Raw genomic sequence first — 24,532 nt, 5'->3', positions numbered from 1 at the left:
TATGAAGAAATTCTATGGATTTACCCATTTAATAATCTGTTTAATTTTTTTCATTATAAACTTTAGTTGTCCGGGCATAAAACAAGCCAACCACGGAAGGAACCATGCAATATAAACAAATCAGAAGCAATATAAGGCAAGTCTTGGCATCTGTCATAACACAAGAGTCTTGACAACATTTTAACACAACAGTGCTGAAATACTGACGTATGGTCTCTCCAGTCATGAGACTGAATACATTTCCGGTTTTTAAATGAACAGCAAAAAAAAAGGCTGCATCTACCTTGTAATCCTTTAATATCACTGTCATACTCTTTACTGATTAAAATCCATGTTTGTAATTCATTTATTGTTATTAATTATTATTATCTATTAATTTGTTTGACACATTTTTCAAGATTTTCATCTTGTTAATGTGCTTCGGATCATTTAAAATAGGTTAAGATTACGATGAGATAAATCAATATTGCCCATGAGTTACAATCATTGATAGCCATAGATATCTTCTAGAGGATGTAGAATACTATCCCAGAAAATATCATAACATTGGAATATAATATATATATATTTCATGTTATTTGGATAAATTGATCATGAAAATATTACATTTTAGCTTTGAGGATTATATTTAATTTTGCAGAATGAAAGGTTTATGATACAGACTACCAACCCACAAAATATCATAACTTTTCAATTTAGTATTTGCAGCTAAATTGATTATTAAAAAAGATAATATTTTATATAGCCATGTAGCCCATATGTCATCGTCAAAGATGGCAGATTTATGATGCTATAAATCAATTATTATAGCGGTTTATATCAATGACCGCCTCAGACCTCTTGTAGACCAGGAGTCCCCAACCTTTTTTTTACCACGGACTGGTTAAATGTCAGGATTATATTCACGGATCAACCTTCAGAAAGAAACAAGTCAAAATACTATAGCATAACCTGCAAAAAACTACAATTTAGTGCATGAAAAATACATCTCACCATAACGCTGAATCAGCAAGAGCTCTGGACTGGTTACAACAAGATCTGTTTGCATCTATGTGTATTTGATTGTATGCTGATGATGGTGTTCTTTATGTGTGTGTCTCCTAGCTTTTAAAGACTATGTGCTAATGTGTGAGTTGGTGTTTTAGCATTATTTATATGGAATGAGGACTAGAACAAAACAGAAGCATGTTTTCTAAAGAGTTTGTGTTTTACTCATTTTTACTGGACAAGACTCACATGCTTATTTTGGAGAAATTCTGCGTTAAAAAATAAAATAAACACCTTTCAGGTGTTATAATCAATGGAAATTTTTTTTTTTTTTATTATTTCTCTACGGCCCGGTAACAAATGTCTCACAGATGGGTACCTGTCCCCGGACCATGGGTCGGGGAATGCTGTTTTAGAGGATATCTACTACAATCCTACATACTATTGTGAAAATGAAATATAGAATCATAATTTAATCGTAATACTTTATTCATGACGTTGTCGAAGCATGTCATGGAACTCAAATCACACTATTGTCATTGGCAGGCCTAACAAAGTTAAATAAAGACACCTTTCAGTTTAATCACAGCGACTTACAATGAGCCACAGTGGTGAGGAAAAAATTGCCTCTTGACAGGCAGAAACCTGGAGCTGAACCAGACACTGTGTGAATGGTCTACTGCAGTGACCAGTTGGGAAGGAGGAGAACGACGGAGGAGGAGAGAGAAGGATAGAAGAGAGCCCAATGTAGTAAAGTGGCAAGACGGTCCCAACAAACCTGGACTTAAACGTCAGAACTACCAGGTATCAGTAGAAACCTCTACTCGGTATGTCTCAGGATTCAGGAAGTGAACTGTGATGTTTATATTCTCCTCCACACCGATCATGAATCATCGGCGGCCACAACAATCAGAGGCGGTAGGAGATGCTTCAAACTGAGAATTTCACCAGCGTCTACGTTTGCCGGTCCCCCATGCACGAGTGGGGGTGCAGAGGTCAGTCAGCCAGCTCTGACCTTTACAAGCCTATTCCACTGGCAGACATTTGTCACTCTCTGGACGCCTGCACGTGGTAATAGATTATTGACCAACTCAGCAGTTCCATCACTCCACGGCGGCGCTGGCGCTCAACTCAGACACTTTTATCACCCCACGCGAGAACGACCCCGATTCAGTGGCACATGACAGCAAATAGAAGGTGAAGTCTCATAATGAGTCGGTTAATTACAGCACATCTGGAGGGCTACAGTGTCGCCTCCGCCACGGAGGTCTGTCTGTCTGTCTGTTATCAAAATAACTTGGATCTTTAGTGGATTTCAATGACATTTTAGCTGGCTAGCTGGTGCTTCAGTTAAAATGGTAGCATGAGTACAACCAACTTGCTTGCTCGTTGTTTCTACTGGGTTGTGCAAGAAAGTTCCAGAGCCAGAGTTCACCTGTGACAATGATATAAAACGTGCCTAAAGCTAGATATTTCCCCCAAAATTCAAACTCACTCATTTTCTACTCACCCTCATGTCGACTAAGAGTTGAGATTAATCTGTTCCTTTGTAGAGTTATAGACAAAAATGTGTGTTAACTCTATTTAGCGACTGGAGCTCAGTTGTCTTTGTCTTCATCCAAAAAATGTTGTGAAAAGAAAAAGTAAATTTTTGAGAAAATGTAAATCAACATAATGAAATAAAATTAATAGAAAGTTTATTTTTATTGTGGAAAAAATACAGCCGAAATAAATAAGCAAGTTCGCAATTCTAACTAGAGGATATCTGGAGGGTTTATTAACGATAATAGGTAAATGTTTTATTAACAAGGAGTACGACGTACACACAAAATAATACTTGTGTTCTGTAATCGGCTGTCAAATAGTGACACAGCTAAGATCTGAATATGTGTCTTATTAATGGTTATTTATTTGATATATAAAGATGTTTAATGACCCCATTGATAGGAAAGTTATATATGAAAACGTATATAGCAAAATGCTGTTACTGTGGAAAAAATCGTCACACAATTATTTTGATAATCTCTCTAAGGCTTCAGCCCATCTTTGATAAATGCTGATAACAGTGAGGACTCTTCTCCATATTGTGTTTTGGCACGTTCTTCTGTCCTTCATTATCTGATCATTCGTCTACGAGCACTAATTTACCCCCTGCCAGTTGTTTCAAATGTTGGACCATTTTGTGCACAAGCTCTTAGAATAAGAAATGAGTTTCACGATTGAAAAAAGATTTGCTGAGAAAATGAGGGGAACGGTCATTCGACTTTATCTCTTCCTGTGGAGCTTCTTTATGGGAAAGCTATGAAATAATTGTTATTTAACTTCATTTTAATTTTGATCCGATTTTCTTTTTGTTCAATATTTGACTCTGTTTGATCGTGGTCTGTTGCTTTGATTCAAGTTAAACATGATCTACTCGACTAGAATAATTTAACTTTTCAATTTTTTTAACAAACATTGTTTCTTTGACATATGTGCTGTGTATTTCAGTTAGAAAACATGGAAGTCGAAACCTTGCCCACCAAATTATAAGGTTTGCAAATAGTTGACTCAAAATCAAAGTAAAAGAGACGAAGAACTCTAAGATAATTGAAAGCATTTATGTACGAAATAGCGTATTATAGGATTTCAGTTTGACATTCATTTTTTAGAATTTAGACTTAATTTAAAGTGATATTTCTCCAAAAATTCAAACTTCAATCATTTTCTACTCATCTCATGTAGACAAAAGGTTGGTATTATTTTCAGAGTTATCTGTACCTTACTTTCCTTAGCGACTGAAGCTCAGTTGTGTTCGTCCAAAAAGACACTTACAAACATTTAAATACCTCCATACTGCTCGTATTTCCTGCTTGTATTAAAGGATGGAGGAATTGTGAAAAAACTTAAACAAGCAATGTGTTTGATTATGGAAATCTGTCAGGCAGGAACTGAGAGACTGATAACTACCAAAAAATCAAAATATAAACTTATATACTGTACGTTTTTTCTGAGGTATTTAGATGTTTTTAAGTGTCTTTTTGGACAAAGATGAAGATGAAGACAACTGAGCTCCAGTCGCTACATTAAAATGAACCAACATTGTTGTCTATAACTCTAATAACAAAGAGATTACTCTGAACATAATCCCAACCCTTGGTGGACATAATCACATAATCAGCAATATTATTACTCATCTACTGTAATAGTAAAGGTTTAACAGGAAGTTCTGGAAACCACATCTGACGTTGTTTTAGAATATTTTTCAATGTAGATTGCTGCTGTTTGGGTAAATGGGTTTCTAAAAATACTCATATGTGAGTGGCTTCCTCACGACGAATTAAAATTAACAGTTTTCTTTTCTTAGCCATGTTTTATTTTATGTCCAATAACTGAAAGGTAGCGTGATGGTTTACTTGCATCACATTTATGTCCCTCTCCAGCAATTCATATAATAACTACCTGCTGTTTGGATGCTCGCGTCTTGTCTGTCAACCGATTGGGGGACATTTAGGCTTATTTCGCCATTGCTTCTGTAGCCACGGGAGGCCTATTAATTTCAAGCAGGCCTTGTCCTCTCCAGGGGCGATCGCTACTCACAGTCTCATTGTTTGGATCCATTTACATCTGCGGTCACTGACTAATGACAGCTCCGCAGAAAAGCCGAAGAAACATATCAACTGTCCTGCTTCGTTCATCAGCGTTAATATTTATCCTTCCTAGGGTATTCTGTGGAGTGAAAAATCCCAGTGTGCACGGTAATCTGGCAGCATTCCAGCCGCATTTGACCCATTAAATTAGCCGTGTTGGTGGATATGGTGGCGTGTTAATGTGGATGGTTTCTCTCCACCGGGTGTTCAGACTCCTGGCACATCTTCTTCCTCTCTGGCTCTGCCATCGCTACCACACATGATAGAATATTAACCCTTTTCTGTTCCCTGACAAATGCACCAGATGGCACCGCACAATAACAGCTGTCAATTTCAAGGCAGCCCCTCTTTTGTGGATTCTTCCCCCTTCGCTCTTTGGGACGCTGGGAGGATTTTTTTAAGACATAATAAGCGAGCTGATGTGCTGTTTCAGCCTGTAATGAATCAAATGTAACAGCGGGGCAAAGAAGCATGTTTCCCTTGCCGGGAAACCAAATACCAACACACACACACTCCTGAAACGTGGAGCGCCAGGTTGAGGTTTCCCCTCCTTTTCACGCGAGCGATCCGGTCCCTCGTGCCTCTTCAGCTGACACTCTGGTTAAATTAAAACTGAGAAGTACAAACACATTCCTCTTTGTGGATCTAAAGCTAAGGAAAGTTGTATTTGGCTCAAGTGGCGGCTTGGGAATTGTCCTGCTAACCCAGTCCCATTCGTCTTATTTACATGATAAAAGACGAAGTCAGGAAGAGCCGCGGGCCCCAGACTGAGCTTTTATTTTTACATTTATTCATTTCTTTGCCCACATCTTGTACGTCCGAGGTAACTTACCAAATCATTGTAGCAATTTAGATCTACTTGAAGTGGCCGCCTGGAAAACAAACAGGGAATTGCTTTAGACACATTCGCACAGCCCTGAGTGTTGTGGAGTAGATACTGTATTTGGATTAGGTTCCCTCAGGACGGTAATGTTGGCAGCGAGGACCAGGCTATGAACAAATTATTTAGCATAAATATTAACAAACACAGCTCATTTTAAATGTCCACCAAGCGGCCTTTCCTATCTGGATTCTGTGCAGGAGTCCCATTAAGCGATTCTATGTGACCTACAGCTTCCATCATTAAATCTATAATTTGAGGTTTTTTATCACTGAAACCTTAAAATCCAAATAAAAACTGAAGAACAATGAAATCATTTTCTAGCAACACTACATTATTGTTTCTGTTCATTTATGACTCTAGGGTGAAGTATACAACTTTTAACCAAAATAATTACAAATTTCCACTAGGGTAGTGTATTTCTTTTCATTTTAATTATCTTCTATATCTAATTATAATTCATATAACCCTTTTTGCTTGTTTTAAGCTCCGCCTTTTTGGCTTTAGATCTAGAAGTTACGCAAACAAGTGAAGTCCTTCTCCAAACCCAGCTCTACAGCACTCTTTTTGAAGTGGAAGTTCCAGTTAATATACAGCTTAGAAACCACTTTACTTCAGCAAAATGCCTCGTAGGTGTGTGGATACGGACCTTTACAACATAAACAGACCAGAAATATCTCTGTTTAGTTGTTCACACAAGCTGATTCTCATGAATACACACTGATGGTTCTTAAATTTATTTAATGTGATCACTGTTGTAGAAATATTGTCAAGAGAAAATGTGTGATTTGTTAATAAAGCTCATTGTAATCCTCAAAAGAGGAAGCAATGACCTTTAGACACCTTTCATCTCCATCAAAAACAGAGAAGCTGGTTAATTGATTTTTTAACTAAATAACACAAAAATACTATGAAAGAGTTTGCTTCAGGGATGTGCCGCTCACATGGGTCCTAGGCTGTTTCATGTTGTTTTCGTGTGATGGGTTTGTTATTTCCGCTATCATCTCTGCTTTAATATCACCCTATTGGTCATTAAAACCATCTCTGTTCGCTGTACTAACTGTAAGTTGAGCTTTTATACATAACAAGGCATGTTGGATTGTTGTTTAAACTGAGAGGATGTTTATTTGCTTTTATATTCTGTTTTTGCTAATGACAATTTTTATTTATTTTTTTGTTAACAGCATATAATTATATAATAGTCTATCAAGGAGTATGAAAACAATGTTGGAGAAAAATTTTATGCAGCACTACAGAATTTGTAGTCACCTCCTGGTTGTGCGTTAATTATCTTTAACAATTATTAATGATGACCAATTTTTCAAGACACCGTCGTAAATTTCTACTTCAGAATCCGTAAGATACTCATCATGATTCTAATCTATATAGTGTTAATTTCAGTTGAACTGCAAATATCTTCGATCGTAGGGAGTGCTGGCAACTTCACCAGTTGTCACACTTAACCTTTGTGTTATCAAGGTGACCCAGTGGTGGACAACAAATGTGTTTGAGTTATCCCTTGTGTTGTCTCTGGGTCAAGGTATACAACCTCCCTGGCGTCTATAAATACATATGCAGCTAATGTGCATTATGACAAAGTGTTTTCCGTGGGCGGGGCTTATTTCATTTTAAAGAGAGTTTTGTACAAACAGAAACATACTGATGAGTACAATAGAGTCCAAGATCTATTTAAGACACACTTAAATCGACACATTAGTTGTCCTTTAATGACAGCAAACATGTGATTTAATTTAGGTCATCCAAGTGTGAAAAGGTTGACTTTAGTGGTTTAGACCCCTGGTTAACTACAGTCTCACAAGAGGCTGTTGTCAAATAGTTAACACTCTTATTATGTGTTCAAGACTTTCTTCTTTAAATTTATCACTTAAGATCCTGAAAATAAGTCACTATTATTGTGTAATTGTCTTTGCTCACAGTAAGGTTTTTCCATCAGTGTTATAGGAGAGTAAGAAAAGTGTATACATTTTTTTTTTCTCTTCAAAGTCCAATATTGACTCTTAACAGCTGAAGTTCTAAAATCAGACACAAACCCGTGCGACGGACAGCGAGGCCATCTATCCCTCTCACGCTGTGCTCTGTAACTCAATTTCCCACCTGGCTTGAGCCGGAGTCCAATTCCAATACAGACTCTAAAGTGCATGTCCAATGGAGAACTCTGCAGTTTAACTCGAACGGACCTCATCAATCGCAGGGTTGAGGTAAATCAATTTCAAATTGACCCCCGTCAGATTGACCTAAGCGCCATCTCAGGTGACACCGCGTTGTCTATAAGTACCGGGCGGTCCATACACGACTCCGCTAAACGAATCTGACTTGATGACTGCAGAAAAAACTTTTGATAAATCTCTGAACTCTGAAAGTGTCCGGTCTTAAACCTGTTCTCAGCAGTATCATGAATAACGTCTTAACGTCTTCATAATTCCAGTTAAGTGCTATCTTATCTCATCATCTCGGACTCAACACAGAGACCAACACTGACAGTTCATCCATCAAACGTGTATTTTTTTTAATTGTCATTATGGCTCTTCAAATCGCTTTATTCATTTCCCCCCTGCCATTTCCCTAGAATGGTATCCTCCCATTTAAAGATTAATTGAAGCCGGGGTAAAACAAAATGGTTCCCAGGGGGTGAGCTGCTGTTTGTTATTCATGTGGGCCTGAAAACAGTAACAGTAAATCCTCTAAGTTGTTGTTAAGCTCAGGATATTACCATATGTGTGCCATTTCCATAGACTGACAGCTCCCTCTGGATCAACTGGGGACTATTGATCTTGCAGCACTCCATTTCAAGTTAATTGTGCTTGAAATGAGGTCCACACTCGCAGGCATACCTTTGTTTGAAAGGTGGATATTCATTTTTTTATTTGGCAGGATGTTGAAATCAGAGGATACATGCCGTGTTTGCTTTATGTTTATCCTGCAGATGTAGTTTTTTTTTCTGGCAGCGATTGGTCAGGCTGTGAAAGTGATGAGCCGGCGTCTTCCAGGCAGATATTCTAATGTTATTACGTTTGAAAGTAATAAACAAGGGTTAGAAATGTAAAATATTTATTGAATTATTGATCAAAGAAGAAGTTGTCTGTGTGAATTATTTTAGTTCATGTGGTCTATATTCATACTTTAACACCATCTTTTCCAAAGGAAACAAATATAATACATAATACTACTTCTTAACCCTTGTGTAATCTCTGGGTCAAGGTGACCCGAGGACTTCCCTGGCTTACAGAAATACTTGCAGGGGTGGACATCGTTCATCTTGACCCAGAGACAACACAAGCACAAACATATTTGTTTTTGGGCCTCAGGGTCACCTTGACCCAGAGACAACACAAGGGATACCACAAACATATTTGTTTTCGGGCCTCAGGGTCACCTTGACCCGGAAATAACACAAGGGATACCACACACATATTTGTTTTTGGGCCTGAGGGTCACCTTGACCCAGAGATAACAAAAGGGATACAACAAACATTTTTTTTTTTTTGGGCCTCAGGGTCACCTTGACCCAGAGATAACACAAGGGATACCACAAACATATTTGTTTTTGGGCCTCAGGGTCACCTTGACCCAGAGATAACACAAAGGATACAACAAACATATTTGTTTTTGGGCCTCAGGGTCACCTTGACCCAGAGATAACTCAAGGGATACCACACACATATTTGTTTTTGGGCCTGAGGGTCACCTTGACCCAGAGATAACAAAAGGGATACAACAAACATTTATTTTTTTTTGGGCCTCAGGGTCACCTTGACCCAGAGATAACACAAGGGATACCACAAACATATTTGTTTTTGGGCCTCAGGGTCACCTTGACCCAGAGATAACACAAAGGATACAACAAACATATTTGTTTTTGGGCCTCAGGGTCACCTTGACCCAGAGATAACTCAAGGGATACCACACACATATTTGTTTTTGGGCCTGAGGGTCACCTTGACCCAGAGATAACACAAACGATACCACAAACATTTTTGTTTTTTTGGGCCTCAGGGTCACCTTGACCCAGAGATAATACAAGGGATACCACAAACATATTTGTTTTTAGGCCTCAGGGTCACCTTGACCCAGAGACAACACAGGGGATACCACAAACATATTTGTTTTTGGGCCTCAGGGTCACCTTCACCCACAGATAACACAAGGGATACCACAAACATATTTGTTTTTTGGCCTCAGGGTCACCTTGGCCCAGAGATAACACAAGGGATACCACAAACATAGACCCAGAGACTCTTGTTTTTCTTGAATCTATAACTGAAATGTCCTGTTCTGGTTGACTGGGAGTTCCTGACCATTGGTCACCAGTTTGAGGTCAGGAGGTGCGAGAACAAGATACAAGATGGAAGAGTTTCCTCTGAAAACCGACTGAACCATGCTGAGCGGCCCGGGGGTCACATGTGCCCCTTTTTGCTGTATTTTAATGGCCCGAATTAGTAAAAATAAAAATAAAAAAATAACTCATTATGTAGAAATGACAGCTAAAACTTATTTTAAATAAAAAAGTATAAATCTTAATACAATTGTATCTTGTAATTTTGTTTTTCTTTTAATGTTCTAATTGAGTTCCAAGGATACCAATTTAATACCTTAATCTAGTATTTGAAAATATAGAAAACAGAATGAAATCTTAGTGAGAATGTGTCCCGTTTGTCCAAAAAAAAACCTACAAAAGTATTGTCATTTTTTACATGTTTTGTCCATAGTTCTAGTTCAGTCAAACTGAGGAAACTTTGAAAAGTTTTAATCTTCAGGAATATTTGAAGGTGTTTTAAAATCAGAACTGTCGTTGTTTACCCTCGAAAATAAATTAAAAACTGACCTTAATCAAACTGTAAACGTTTAAACAACCATCAAGTGTGTGAGTCACGTGATGTCGTAGGTTAATAACTCTAAATTACGTTAGAGTGATTAAACCCTTAACAAACTATGATTTTTCCATTTCTTTGTGAAATTTTCTCATTTGGTCAGATTAGTTTCGGGAACTTCCCAAACCATGAAAGCTTCTTACGACACTCTTTCCCCGTGTCTCACACTGAGCTGAACTTTGCTGCCGGAGACTTTCAGCACTACTGTATGTACAGAATAATCCCCGTCATGACGGCGCATAAATCGGATTAACGTACGTGACATGTGTGTTTTTACAGCTTGCTTTGAGTGTGAGACCTTCAGGGAACGAAGTATAACCTATATTAAGACAAAAGAAAAGCTCTGCAGTGAACTACTCTCACTGATATTAACCATCATCATCTGATGACAAAACTCTCTCTGCAAAAAGGGAGCAACAAGAAAAATTAAAATGTTAAAACAAATTTTAATGGCGTTCAGTTTTCAACAATTGTCCAAAAAGTCTCACTATATTTTCCTGAAGCTTCACTTAGAACTGGAGAGAGTATCTTTTCAATATTGTCTGTAAAAAAAATGAATCTTGAGGATTGACTTTAAATCATTTTAGTTATTTAAATAATAATATAATACAGAATTTGTTTGAGGTTTTGACTAGAGGTGGACCCAGATGCAGATGCAACAACCAATCAATAGACAAAAACAGAATGAAACGAAAAATATTTCATCACAATGGTTCCAAAATGCGATAAAAAAAAGTGTCCAGAGGAAATTTAAGTCGGGGAGAAAACAAAAACCAAGGAAACAGGAAAAACAAAAAGAGAGTTGATTAGAAAAAAAGATTAATTAAACAACTAAAACTAAGCTCTGGCACATAAGGACAAAAACAGGACGGGCAAGAAAAAATTAAAACAAAAAAAGAAGAGAGAAATATAGAAATTCACAAACCGGGGAGTGATGATTATAATCTGGCGCCTGTTGCTGCAGGAGAGCTGGTTTTAATCTGCTGCTGAGGTGTTGATTGTTTGACGAGCTGCAGCTGCTGTGAGAGCAACAGGCGCCAAAAAACTCAGGAAACAAGTGGCGTGAGTAAAAGAACAGGATTCAAAATAAAATCGAAGACGATACATGACAATTTTAGCTTTTTAAATCTAATTTTGGTCACCGTGCTCTTTTTCTTCAAAAGAAAAACATGGAGTTTATTTTTCAAATTTATATTGGATTTGAAATGAAGAATAAAATGAATGAATGAATAAATCACTTGTTTTAAAATAGATTTTCCTGTTGAGTTGTGATGGATTCCTGTTTCAAAAAAAGGATTTTAATGATCAAATTCTTTATGCTTTTTGACATGTAGAGGTGGTAAAACGCATGTTAGCATTACATATTGTATAAGAATAGAAAGAATTTAATATTACACAATACTTTTATTTAAACTCATTTGTCTTTAAATCTCTCTAAAAATAACAGTGTCTAGGATGAAGCACCCGTTACATAGAAACATGTGTGAGGCTTGATGGGAAATAGTGATGAAATGGGTCTTCAATGGACACGGACCACTCACGCAGGTGTACCACATCAACAAAAAGGCAGAGAGTGTTGTTGTCAAAATAAGTAACATCTCGGGGGTCTTTACCTATTTCCAAATCCCTGAGGACGAGAGCAAGAGAGGGGAAGGGGAGAGCGTGGCTGGAGGCTTTTTTTTTTTTTTTTTTTTTTGGTCTCTGCTCTCTGCACACTGGCCTGACTGGGGCCAAGTTCCGCTTCAGTGACCAGGCGAGCCTCAGCTTTGCACATGCAGACAAACACACACTCGCACAGCTGGGGATACCAGTTATTAGGCAGAGGAGGAGTGAGCCAAGTACACACTTTCACCAAATCATGCATTCATAAATACATTTACACACTCTGAAGTCGTCTCACTGCAGCAGCAATAAGCAGCTGACAGGACGTGACAGCAGGAATGATGAAGGAGCGTCCAGATACACAACCGTGTGTCTTTAGCCGCCATATCAGGATGATTGAAGTTGAGTGTTCGTCTGAATAAAAAAAATCATTTTTAAAATATATTATGGAGGAATCAACATATTAACAACACACTTATTCATTTAGAAATTAGGAACCTTGATATAAATATGGACTAAATATAATATATTATTAGGGCTGTATTGGCAAGAATCTGGCGATACGATACATGTCAAAATACATGTTTGACAATACCATATATTACCATATATTACGATACTGTAGGAACAACGATTTATTGTTTCTTTAAAAGAAACAACACTTTTACAACAAAGAAATGAGCAAATCATTTCTCTAATCAAATGTGAAATTGCTTGTAGAAAAGTGCTTCTCAAAATATTCTCAAACAACCCAGACCAACATGCAATATCCAGTATCTGTCAGAGTTAAATCTTTTAGCTTTAAACTTTGGTTTAAAGCCAAAATGAGTCCAAATATTAGTTTTAAAAAGCCTGGTGTATCTTTTCTTTTTCAGTCATTGCTGCCATTTCGCCATTTTTGTTACTTTGGCACGAAAAAGCGCTATACAAATATTACTTACTTACGAAGGAAATGAAGAATGTTATATATATATATGAATCACTTTTTGGTTTCTCAACAACGTAATTCACACTCCACCTCCCAAACAACCTCTTATTAACATAGTTGGCAACAGCAGCAGCAACAATGTTTTGCTAACAGTTCATGCATTACCACTCAGGGGAGGGTCTGCACCATGCATCCCTGCATCTCAAACACACACACCCTCATACACATGTTCCCCTGGTGTGCTTCATTGGGAGGGAGAAGAAAAAAAAACACAACCGTGCTGATCAGAGCTGCTCCTGACAGACGCAGAGATGTTTAGCTGGATCTCTCTCCACCCGTCGCCAGCAGTGACACCCATATTCCAGAGAAATTGTGTTGAATTTGTAACGCAATTAGAGACTCTTCTTTCCCTGCTCCTGTTTCTTTAACCTTCAGAGGATTTGTCACCTTCACAGTGGCACGACTCACATGCTTTCCAAACACACAATAGGGAGAAGGCAGCAAACTTGAGAGGATTTGGGAACTTATATAACTCCCAATTATCAAAACTTCTGCCTTCGCAAGGCCTCCCGTTCTGTTTTCGTCAGACTCACAAAATATCTACAGTGCCAATGAAGAGTGTATAATGCCTGTGTGCCCACATGACTGGCGAAAACACTCCTGCTCTTTCTGCCCCACTGAGTCCCGCTGCATAATGGGGGTCTTGAAGGCTCTGGGCTCAGAGCGGGCCCGCCTAACAAAGCCTTGGTGGCTTGCGGCAGACAGGGGAGTGTGTTTGCGAGCCGGATGCCAAAAACTAATTTTCAAAGGGGGGGTGCGAGGGGCGGGGGATGCGGTGGCAGCGTGACAGTTGGAGGTTTAGATATCTTGGATAGTGTCGGGTCCTGGGGGTGAGATGTCTGGCTCTTTTGTGAAGGTCCAGAAAGTCCACAAATTGGTAGTTAAAGGAACCAGTGTTTTGTTAGCGGCCATCAGTGACGCCGGGTGTCAAAAAACTTGCCGTTTGTTTCGTGGGCATTGACAATGGTGCCGACAGTTCGTGCCTACAATTACGTAGGCAAGCCATGCTATTATTTAGAAGGCCATGTCTAAAAGACGCAATCCCAAATCCCCCAGAACAATGGTATCATGAGTAGGATGGCCATTGATTTATAAAGCTAAATGAAAGGTCAAAGAAAAGACAGTGGTAATCTGGGAATTAAATGTTTAAAATGAATAATTTTGAATTATTGATTTTTTTTTTTTAAATGTCCAGATTATATTGGTTCGCACATGGCAGGTGGTGTTGTGTTTCTTTTCTGAAAGTTTCAGATGAAAAATACTTAAGTTTCACTCATTTTCTACTCACCCTCATGTCGACTAAGGGTTGGGATTCTTTTCAGAGTAATCTGTTCCTTTAAGAGTCATAGACAAAAATGTTTGTTCATTTTATTGTAGCGACTGGAGCTCAGTTGTCTTCGTCTTCATCCAAAAAGACACTTAAAAACATCCAAATACCTCCATACTGCTTGTCTGTAACGTCCATCTTGTATTGAAGCCTCGACATTGTTCCGAAAAAAACTTAAAAAGGTCTATATTTTGAGCTTTTTTTAGCGAGAGATAATTGGCCATCAGTGTAAATATTGAGCGTTGACATTTGCAATGTGTTTCAATGAGGATCAACTTGTAGCTGGAGCTGAGAGATCTTGAACTTCTGCCACAAACGAACTTGAAACATAGATTTATTTATTTTTTTTCTGAACAATTCCTCATATCGAGGCTTCAATATTTGGGTGAAAAAACTTAAACAAGTCTATAATTTTAAGGTTGTTTTTAGCGGACGCTGCTAGGCTAGCGATACATCCAACGCAGACATGAAGTATTCTGCAAGCACTTCCAGTGTAGACCGGAAACACTCGCAATATTAACACTGAGAACTTCCTGTCTCGGTAGGATATTGTCCCAGCAGCGTCCGCTCAAAAATATAAAAAAGCTTTAAATGTTTAAGTGTTTTTCTAATGTTGATGCTTCAATACAAGATTGACATTACAGACGAGCAGTATGGAGGTATTTTAATGTTTTTCAGTTTTTCTTTTTAAGATGAAGACGAAGACAATAGTTTTGGTCGCTACATTAAAATGAACAAACATTTTTGTCTATAACTCTAAAAAAGGAACAGATTACTCTGAAAATAATCCCAACCCTTAGTCAACATGTTGTGAGTAGAAAATTAGTGAATTTTGGGCAGACTAATACTTAAATGACATTAACAAATGTCAACTGCTGAGATATGTATTTCACTTTCTGGTTTTCCATCTCTCATATGTATTTTTTTTTACCCCCCCGACCCACCCACCCTTCATTTTCTTCCTGAGTCACAGTGGTTCACCTGTTTCCCCGCTGGGTGGTCTCGAGCTGGGCTGAACTAAAGCCGCAGCCCCTGCAATGTAAGTGTAGAGTAGCTGCTAATCCGATTTCAGGAAACAGCCGAAAGCCACCCATCTCTTCCAGCCTCCTACCCACCGCCACCAAAACCCCCCCGCCCTCCTGGGCTCCCCGTTTACATCCTCTGCCATTGACAAAAGAAATACAAATGTAAGAATCATCAGGGAGTATTCAAACTGCACATACTGTCCGGATTCTGGTTCTTCAATAAGATGCGACACAGAGGACACATTACCTGCTCGGCGACTGGTCTCACCACTCTGCCCTCTCCGGGATGTTACTGGAGCCAAACATAAAGCAGTGTTTCATGGTGCTGGGGCTTATCTGGCCTCTGAAAGTATGTGGGACATGCCAGGAAACAAAGGAGCTTCTCTGAGTCCACTAGCCGGGTGGACGTATCCCTTTCACGGGCCACACATCGCTCAGGTTTTTTTTGACAGGCTGCTGGTGCTTTCCAGTGTGGACACACTCAACCTGAAACACAAATTTAATGCCAAATAAGACATTAATGTGGGAAACAAATAATTCCAGAGTAGATTTGTAAAATGTAAAAAAAAAAATCCAATAACATCAGAACATGCAGATTAAATGCCCTCATTACCAAATAGATACATTTTAAGAGCTGTGGGATTTGATCTAGTGGATCTGGCTCTATAAATAAACACACAAAGCTAATGTGACGTTTCATTTAACTGATAGGATTCATACTCGCACACCAGACATGAAAAACACTCAATAATACATCACTTCACCATACAGTCTGTAACAAAACACTTTAGTCGGCTTAAACAGCATCTACAATACCCAGATTAGCCAACTAGTAAACAACTTGACATTCTAGCAAGTTAATACATTTTTATTTAAAATGTGTAACTATGTTTAAAATACAAAATACAAGAAAACCGGTCCAAACAAATCACAATGAGAGTGGTGAGGAAACCCTTCTTTTTACAGGCAGGAACCTCAAGCAAAACTAGACTCAGCGTGAACAGTAGAGTTAAAATTGTACAAGTTAAGCAGGGAAGAAAGACGAAGAAAATAAACCTAATATCTAGACCTATAGCACCAGGACTTAAAGCTGATCCAGTCAGTCAGTCCTAACTGATGATGGAGAATGTTAAACTTACTCTTAAACTCAGAGAGGGTGTCTGCCCTCTGGACTGAGGCCAGTTATTAGTTCCACAGCAGAGAAGCTTAAAAACTGAAGGCCCTGGCTCCATATCTACATTTAGAGATTTGTGGTATAACTAATATATCTTGAGGTTAAGGATCGTAACATCCTAGAAGGTTGATAAGCCTGGATTAAATTTGTGTTGTATGTTGGTGCTAGGGCCAGGTTTGGATAAGGATTTTAAATTGAATCTAAATTATACAAGTCATTGTAAAGAGAACAGCACAGGAGATATGTGATTGCGCCTCTAAGTCTTAGTCAGTGCACGAGCTGCAGAGTTCTGAATGAGCTTTAGAGTTCTGAGATAATATTTTAAACATCTTGACAAAGTCGTCCAGCCTGGAGGTAACAAAAGCATGGATGAGCTTCTCAGCAGCGTCCAAGGACGAACATGCCTTTTTTTTTTCTTTTTTTTTAAATGTTATGAAGTTGTATATAGGCAGTTTTTGAGGTCTGTTTTAGGTAAGGTTTGGTAGAACTTTATTGAAATTGTTTTATGTGTGGGTTGAATGATAAGTCATCAAAGCAAACACAGGGATACTTTTAATTGGACAGCAGGTGTGATAACATTATAACTAGATCATTAGTTAGGACCAACTAGTAGAACCTCAGTGTTGTTTATAATGATAAGTTTAATAAAAGAAGATTATGTTTTTTCCAGGAGTTAGCTGATTACTTTCATCTGGCTTCATTGATCAATACAGTTGAGTGTCATCACCACAAAATTAACATTTTAGGTATTTTATGGTCAACTTGCCCGTTGGAAGCAAACAGATTGTGAATAGGATTGGGCCAAGAGCAGAACCTTGTGAGACGCCATAGCTGACCTTAGTGTGGAGGTCCATCTTATATAAAAGCATAAACATGAGGAATTGTTGGAGAAAAAAAAACTTAAACAAGTCTATATATTTTTTTAAGTTTTTTTAGCGGATACTGCTAAGCTAGCTGCTAAGGCATCATTCTACACAGACATGAAGTTGAAAGCTTCCTAATTTATTTTAGAATTAATTAATATATTGCCTGTGTTAATATAGTTTTTGGTATCCAGATGTCTAAAATTAGTACCTGCAGTTTTTCCCTGATGAAGAGGTTTGTTGTTTGGGTCACAAGCAAGAAATGTTGCTAAACTTCACTCACCCTGAGGAAAGCATGGCCTCAACTAGCAGAACAACAGTAATACAAGATGTTTGAAAGCAATAAAACCAAAGCTGGAATAAGGATTTTAACACAGAGGCTCACTAAGCCTTAAAGACATGTTTCCTGTATGTGACAAGAGGAAATCCCACAACAAAAACATGCGGGAAAGAGATGTTTGCGACATGAAGAGAATAGTGTCACCGTGTCCCAGCTCATCCCTGGTGTACTGTAGGACAGCAGAGAAGCACCTAGACTACTGGGAATAACATTCCACAATACATCCGTCGGTCCACTGAAGCCGACAAGCAGCACTAGTACACATATTTTATTTCACTGCTGTTATATTATGCCTTAAAGTCTTGATTTTACGTTGAACAATTCCCTTTTGTATTCTCCTGTGTTAACTACCTGCTGTAAACCTGAAACAATGGGTCACTTTAGTGTCAGCCACTGTTGCTGCAACACAAGTGCTCCACAAACAGTTGAGACTTTGAGGTTGAAAGTCTTCTTATGTCAATGATAGTCCTTGTAGAATGGTTTTATGGCGCCAGTTAAACAACTGGGTTTTAAAGAGTTTTTTTTTTTTTTTTTTTTTAAAGAATCGCAAGTTGGTGTTTTCCAGAATAAAAAAATTATTTTGTTTTTTTTCATACCTGAAAGGTCAAGAAATCAGGTAACTTCATCTTACGCAAGACTTTGACTCAACCTATCTGAACTATTAGGATAATTAAATAACAACTGTGATAGAAAGCTCACTAAATAAACCTACAACATTAACATGATGTTGCAATAAACCAACATATTCGCTCGCACAATAGACATAAAATGTCAATCATGCATCACTTCTGTCACAAACTGTACAGACCAGAACAATAGTGACCGTCTCAAGTCGAGCACATTGTGTTGTGATACAAATTTAAAATTAAATTAAACAAAATACAAACACAAAAAACAATAGTAGTCCAACTTTTTAACCAAATAGCAGAAAACCAGAAAGCAGAAAATACAGATCAAACACTTGCAAATAATCAACAACAACAAAAAAATTGCTAAATACAATAGAAGCAGAGAAATATAAAATAAAGAATCACAGACGATTACCAATGTGTGAAAACGTTTGCTGTCTGGGTGCAGGTGGTAGAAATACAGCAGATGATTATTTGATCAGCTCCAGCCGTGTGCCATCAGTCAAGCCAGAGGCTAGAGGGCGATGGAGAAAACAGGAAGTGACCAACCAAAATAAAACCACAATAAAAGGGAAACATTTCCACACAATAGTAACATTTTTATTTGTCTAGGCTTTTTCCTTGATTTTCTGGAACTCCTGTTCTCAGTATTATCTTGACCTTTAAAGTACATATTTTATTGAGTATTGTTTTGATTGTTTAAGCGCTTTGTGACCCTGGTCTGGAAAAGTGCTATATAAATACAAATTACTTACTTACTTACTTACATTAAAGACCAGCTACTATAATTGTGCAACGCCACAAGCAACCGTTTTAGCTGGATAACAATCAGAAACTTTTATTGCCAGTGTTGTAAACACAACATGGGATTTTTCTTAAGCAAAGAAGCTAGCTGCTAAAGAGTTTAGCATCATAGCACGCAGTACTTATCATTATGCTAACTTGTAATTCTTGAAAAACAGGGAACAAACTCTTATTATTAATATTGTTTTCTACTTTACTTACTATATATTGAAACTGAATCCACTGTTGGCAAAACAATTCACTATCCAAAATAATTAAGTAAAGATAGTTGCTAATTAGCATTAGCATACTCTTCTGATGCACAAGTTTTGTCTGCAAAGCCTCGTATTTCTGTTGGTGTTTTTTTTAAATAGCATCTTATGTATAAATATATGCAAGACACCAGCCATAAAAAAATGTATTATTACATTTGTTTTCAAGTTTCATCAATCTGCTGACTGAAAAGTGTAGATTTATGTTCAACAAAATAAATCTGTCTATTTCCACATCCCGCTTTTTAAAATGACAGGAAGGGCAGACACTGATAAAGGAATTAATGAATGTTGAGCAGCTCATTTATTAGATCAGCAACATTTAATAAAGCCTTCAAACTCAATAAACAGCCCTCCAGAAAAAAAAAAAAACAAAGAAAGAAAGCCTGGCCTTTATTTTGTTAAAGCACTGTGTCTTCATTTAGGAAAAACGCTGATCCGACACTTGTGTAGTTGCTGAGAAGAGAAGCCTCTTAAAAAGGCACCAAGGATCTTGATCCATTTCCCCGGTGGACGCAGACAGACCGCTCCAGGTTAACAGGTTTTCTTAACATCTCCTCTCAGGTGGAGATTCTTTCAGCGACTGAAAGGCAAACAGGCCGCGGTGAAAGACTCACTCCCCATTAGCGGAGCTAAATGGCTCTTCTGTGAGCAAGAGGTGAAAGAGTTGGGGGGGTTTGGAGGACCCTTCCACACTTCTTCAGAGAGATTAGAGAGGTGACTCTTGTCTCGAGGATGTCAAATGTTTTCACAGGCAGAAGAGGCCGAGCACTGGACTGTCAAAGCTCAGCAACTTTAGTTTGTTAAGTTAAGTTAGTTCCAGTTTGTCACTAAGACAGTTTTTTTTTCAAAGTAAAAAACGATTGTTGTATTGTATTAAACTAAAAATATAACTGATGTAATTTAAATCATGATTTATTTTAAACCTCTCAGCTTTATTGTCCATCCTGTAACACTCTGTCTATTACAAATACACTGTTTCTTTGAGTGACCAAACTCAGGAGCCCCAGGTTGCCATCAGACAAGTTCACACCCAATTTTCACATGATTCATAAGCTTTTTGGTAAATCCTTTGAAATCTTAAAAAAGTTGAATGGGTTTTCTTTAAACATTAAGTTCATGTGTTTTAAGTTGACACATTTAACAGGTTTTTTTCCATCACAGCTTTTTCTTTTTGATTAATGATGATAAAAAAGAATTTTATCTTGGGGAAGTAAGAGCTGAGCCAAAAGACAATCTCTGGTTGTTGTAGTCTTGACCAAGGAGACGTAAATGACGTCTTCTGGATGGCTAGTCTAAATTTTTAGACCACAATTAGCCTAAATGTCTATAAGAACATTTAGACATCGATTATATATATATATTTTTAGACCGAAAAATGCTCAGTGGGCTACAGCTTCAGCGGCACTCACTGTCTCTGTTACCTGTGTTGGTGGATCTTTCGCCGAGTCAGCGTCTCCTCTGTGACTGTTTGGGAATTGGTTTGTCAGTATGAGGGCGAGGCTGCGGTAAAAGGGTGAAAAGACAATCTTTACACAGGATTTTTGTTCTGTTTCTTGTTTATTTTGAACAAATAAAGTTGTTTTTTTTAACACATTGTTATCAGTTCTGACTTTTCAGTTAAAAGTGAAGCCTTGGTAGAGGAATATATTTTCCTAAAACAAGCAACCATTTAAGCATTTTATTTAAATATCTTTTATGGTAAAAGTGTTTGTGTCGGGTCTGACTAAAAATTCCTGAGGTCAGAGGTCATCCTTCCATTAACCATTACCCAAGTCTATTATAGAGTCGATAACAGGCTGGAAATCACACAAAAAAAGAATGTGACCTAAATTTAGTGGCGGTATCAGTGGTCATCTGATCACCGCACTGCCATCTAGTGGCCAGTCCTTTATAACTCACATGTTTGACTAGTCAACCACCGCACTAGTTAGTGTCTTACATGACGATGATCAGAAAGATTATTATTTTGATATAAGAATATATCTGTGAGCTCAGATAATGTTTGTCTGTGAGGAGGTGAGAATACAATCCTTAGGCTTCTGTCCAAGGATGTGTAACCAGGCACTTCAGTGAAGTCACCGACGGCCAATACAGAGCAACAGCTCAGATCATGTTACAACAACAAAGCTGCTATAATACATCGCACCTCCATGTTGAAGTCAAAGAGTAAAAATACTGTCTCACAACATCATGCCATATCTTCAGTCAATCATGCTAAGCAACGGAGAAGTGTTATATCCGAAATATATGACGATATCTTAGAACTGACAAGAAATTAAGTTATTCATAATTATATTAGTAGTTGTGCACAAACGGCTGCAGTGATTGACAAAACCTTAAACAGTACAAGAGGAAGGGAGGCAAACAAAACGTTTTTATTTGTTCAGGCTTTCCCTTGATTTTCTGGAACTCCTGTTGTGTTATCAGTTTTATCTTGACCTTTAGAGTATATACTTTATTGAATATTGTTTTGATTGTTTAAGCGCTTTGTGACCCTGGTCTGGAAAAGCGCTGTACAAATAAAAATTACTTACTTACTTACTTACATTATTGGAGGATCTATATATAATAATATTAACAATAAACATAATAATAACAATGTTTTTGGTTTGTATCATTATTTTATTATCGTTATTATTATCTATCTATCTATCTATCTATCTATCTATCTATCTATCTATCTATCTATCTATCTATCTATCTATCTATCTATCTATCTATAAATATTTGTAACAAAAGTAAATTTCACATTATTTTCAAACTTATTTTCAAACAAAATGACTCGACAAGCTGGATTTGGCCCATGATTGACACTTTAACTTCCAACTCTAAAGCATCTAACACACAATCTCCAATTAAGACAGGCGTTTCTTTTCAAACCAGTTTTAAATTTTGCAAGGTCAGCAAAAACCTTTTTGAATTTAAAAAAATATATATATACATATTGAATCTAGTTAAAACTCTTTCGTCAGCATCTTGGCTAAGTTTAAGGAAACTCTTCTTTCCTATTGTAGACCTCCCCGTTGCTAAAGGTTATGACCTCGCTTTTCATTTTTCCCGGGGCTGTTGGGTTAATGAAGTAACAACAAACTGGGCCTGTGGCTAATTTGGAGTGGCACTTCCTGGCCCCTCCTGTCTCCACCAAGACGTATTTCAATTTCTCTTATCTCTGGCTCAGTCATGTGGCTTTCCGCGTGGACGCCCATGTCTCCCTCTGTAGAAGGACTAATGGAAACTTCGTTAATGTCATTAATCGGCAGACCGGGACACGAACCGAGCATGTTTAACCTTGCTGGACGGGCCACTTAAACTGCTGCGTCAGCACTATTTTTATCCTGAAGAACCAGGGAAAACAGATTTTTTTTTTGCCGGTCCAAAATATCTAAAGATTTAGGACATTAACATTGTTAGCTATAATATGGAAAACTTTGTTTCTATTGAACGTATACAATATGTTGATTAAAAAGTTGCTTGTTTACAATGAAATAAATGTGTTTTTAAAACATAGGAAGAAAAAGCCTGAACAATCATTTTACTTGTTGGTGGACTTTAAACAATTCACACGTAAATAAAGTTGAAAGATGCGGTAAACTAAATGTTAAAAAAGGGAAGGGTTGTGTTTCCGTTTTCAAAACTGATGTTTCCTGAAGTCACTAGGTTTTTTGGGTTCTCACCACAGACCCCCTTTTCAACAGGACCTGACCAAGGCTGATTAGACCCGGGCCCGTGTCCAAGTAGCTTTCTACTGTCCCCACCGCTCTACCTTCCTCAGCCAAAGCCATCTGCGCTGTTGTCCATGACTCGCTTCAGGTCCGGCCCTTATTATACCTGATGTGCCATTGGTTGAAGATTCAAAATAATGTATTAAAGAGGCAGTCAGTTGTGATAAAAAACATTCAATTGAGCTTGTAACTATGTTGGATTTTCAGCTTAATTGAAGTCAAAGTCTAACAATAAGTCTTGTGCAGGAATATTAAACTAAAGAAATTGAAGGATTGAACTATTATGTATTCACAGATTTGGCAAAGGAGAAATGAAATTAGCCAAAGAAGTAGATAGTTATTATAAATTAATAAAATGATCATTAGTATGAACACAATAAAGAAGTATCTATCCATCTATTATAATCCATTACATTAATAATGCTCACAAACACACATAAATGATCAAATGACACTCAATGGAAACATATATGATCAAATGATATACATAATGTTTATAGGATTAACATTATAATCACATGACACAAATACATTTATTAAAAGGTAATTTGTGTGAAAACCCAACTTTCCTGACTCACTCACATGTTTCAAATATTGAAGTCTTCCTCTTCAAGATGGAGTAAGTCTTTCATCATGACCATGTTTTATAGTTATTTCTTTATAAATTTGACCCCCTCTGAAATCTGAGCGAACGAGCAGTTACGGGAGCGAAGTCCATTAAGACCTAATAATGGCTTCACTCCTTCTCCAGCCAGCTGTAACCACGTCCCGCTTTGTTTATACACTGAGTCCCTTGGAGGTGGAGACTTCCAAGAATGATGATATGCGGTGACAAACCTTGATGCTTGACCAATCACAGCAGAGTGGGCGTGGTTATGATAAACAAGATTTCATCTTCATAAAAACAAAGTGGTTTCAAAGCACATTTTCTAATATAAATATTTCAATGAAAAGAGAGTTTTGTACAAACAGACACATACTGATGATACAATAGAGTCGAACATCTATTTAAGACACACTTAAATCAACACATTAGTTGCCCTTTAAGTCAAAATTCTGTAAAATCGAAAATAAACATAATAAAGTGAACCAGTATTTGGCTTAAACTACAAAAGTATAAAGTATTTCTGTTCAGTTTAATATAAACTAATTTTTAATCTCTAAAAAAATAAATAAACGTTGTTAGTTTGCTGTTGTTTGATCCTACGATTGTTTATGATTTATACAAAACACAATTTGTGTGTAATAGTACACGATCGTTGAAAAGGAACTTCAGCTTAAATTAATAAAACAACGGTCAACACCAGACCATGATAGGTGTCTCTCTAAGACCCCCCTCACTTCCGCCTTGTTATTCACGCAAAGAAAAAAAAACTCATTCTCAACCTGACATCCGATCACTTCTGTGTGCACTTGTCA

At 37.5% G+C, this 24,532-nt stretch overlaps 1 protein-coding gene across 1 annotated transcript in view; it reads left to right on the top strand.

Moving 5' to 3' along the window:
* The window catches only part of pax2a (paired box 2a), a 71,895-nt gene extending 60,627 nt beyond the window's left edge, over window positions 1–11,268 (top strand). Inside the window, exon 13 of the mRNA XM_087802310.1 lies at window positions 11,253–11,268. The gene's annotated coding sequence lies outside the window, so the exon portion shown is untranslated. The remainder of the gene's footprint in view (window positions 1–11,252) is intronic.
* Window positions 11,269–24,532: the final 13,264 nt, after the last annotated feature.

The sequence above is a fragment of the Callionymus lyra genome, chromosome 11, assembly GCF_982586985.1.
Source record: "Callionymus lyra chromosome 11, fCalLyr1.hap1.1, whole genome shotgun sequence".
In the NCBI taxonomy this organism is placed as follows: Eukaryota; Metazoa; Chordata; class Actinopteri; order Syngnathiformes; family Callionymidae; genus Callionymus; species Callionymus lyra.
The sequence above is the reverse complement of the archived record's forward strand: the minus strand, read 5'-3'. Positions and strand labels throughout refer to the sequence as shown.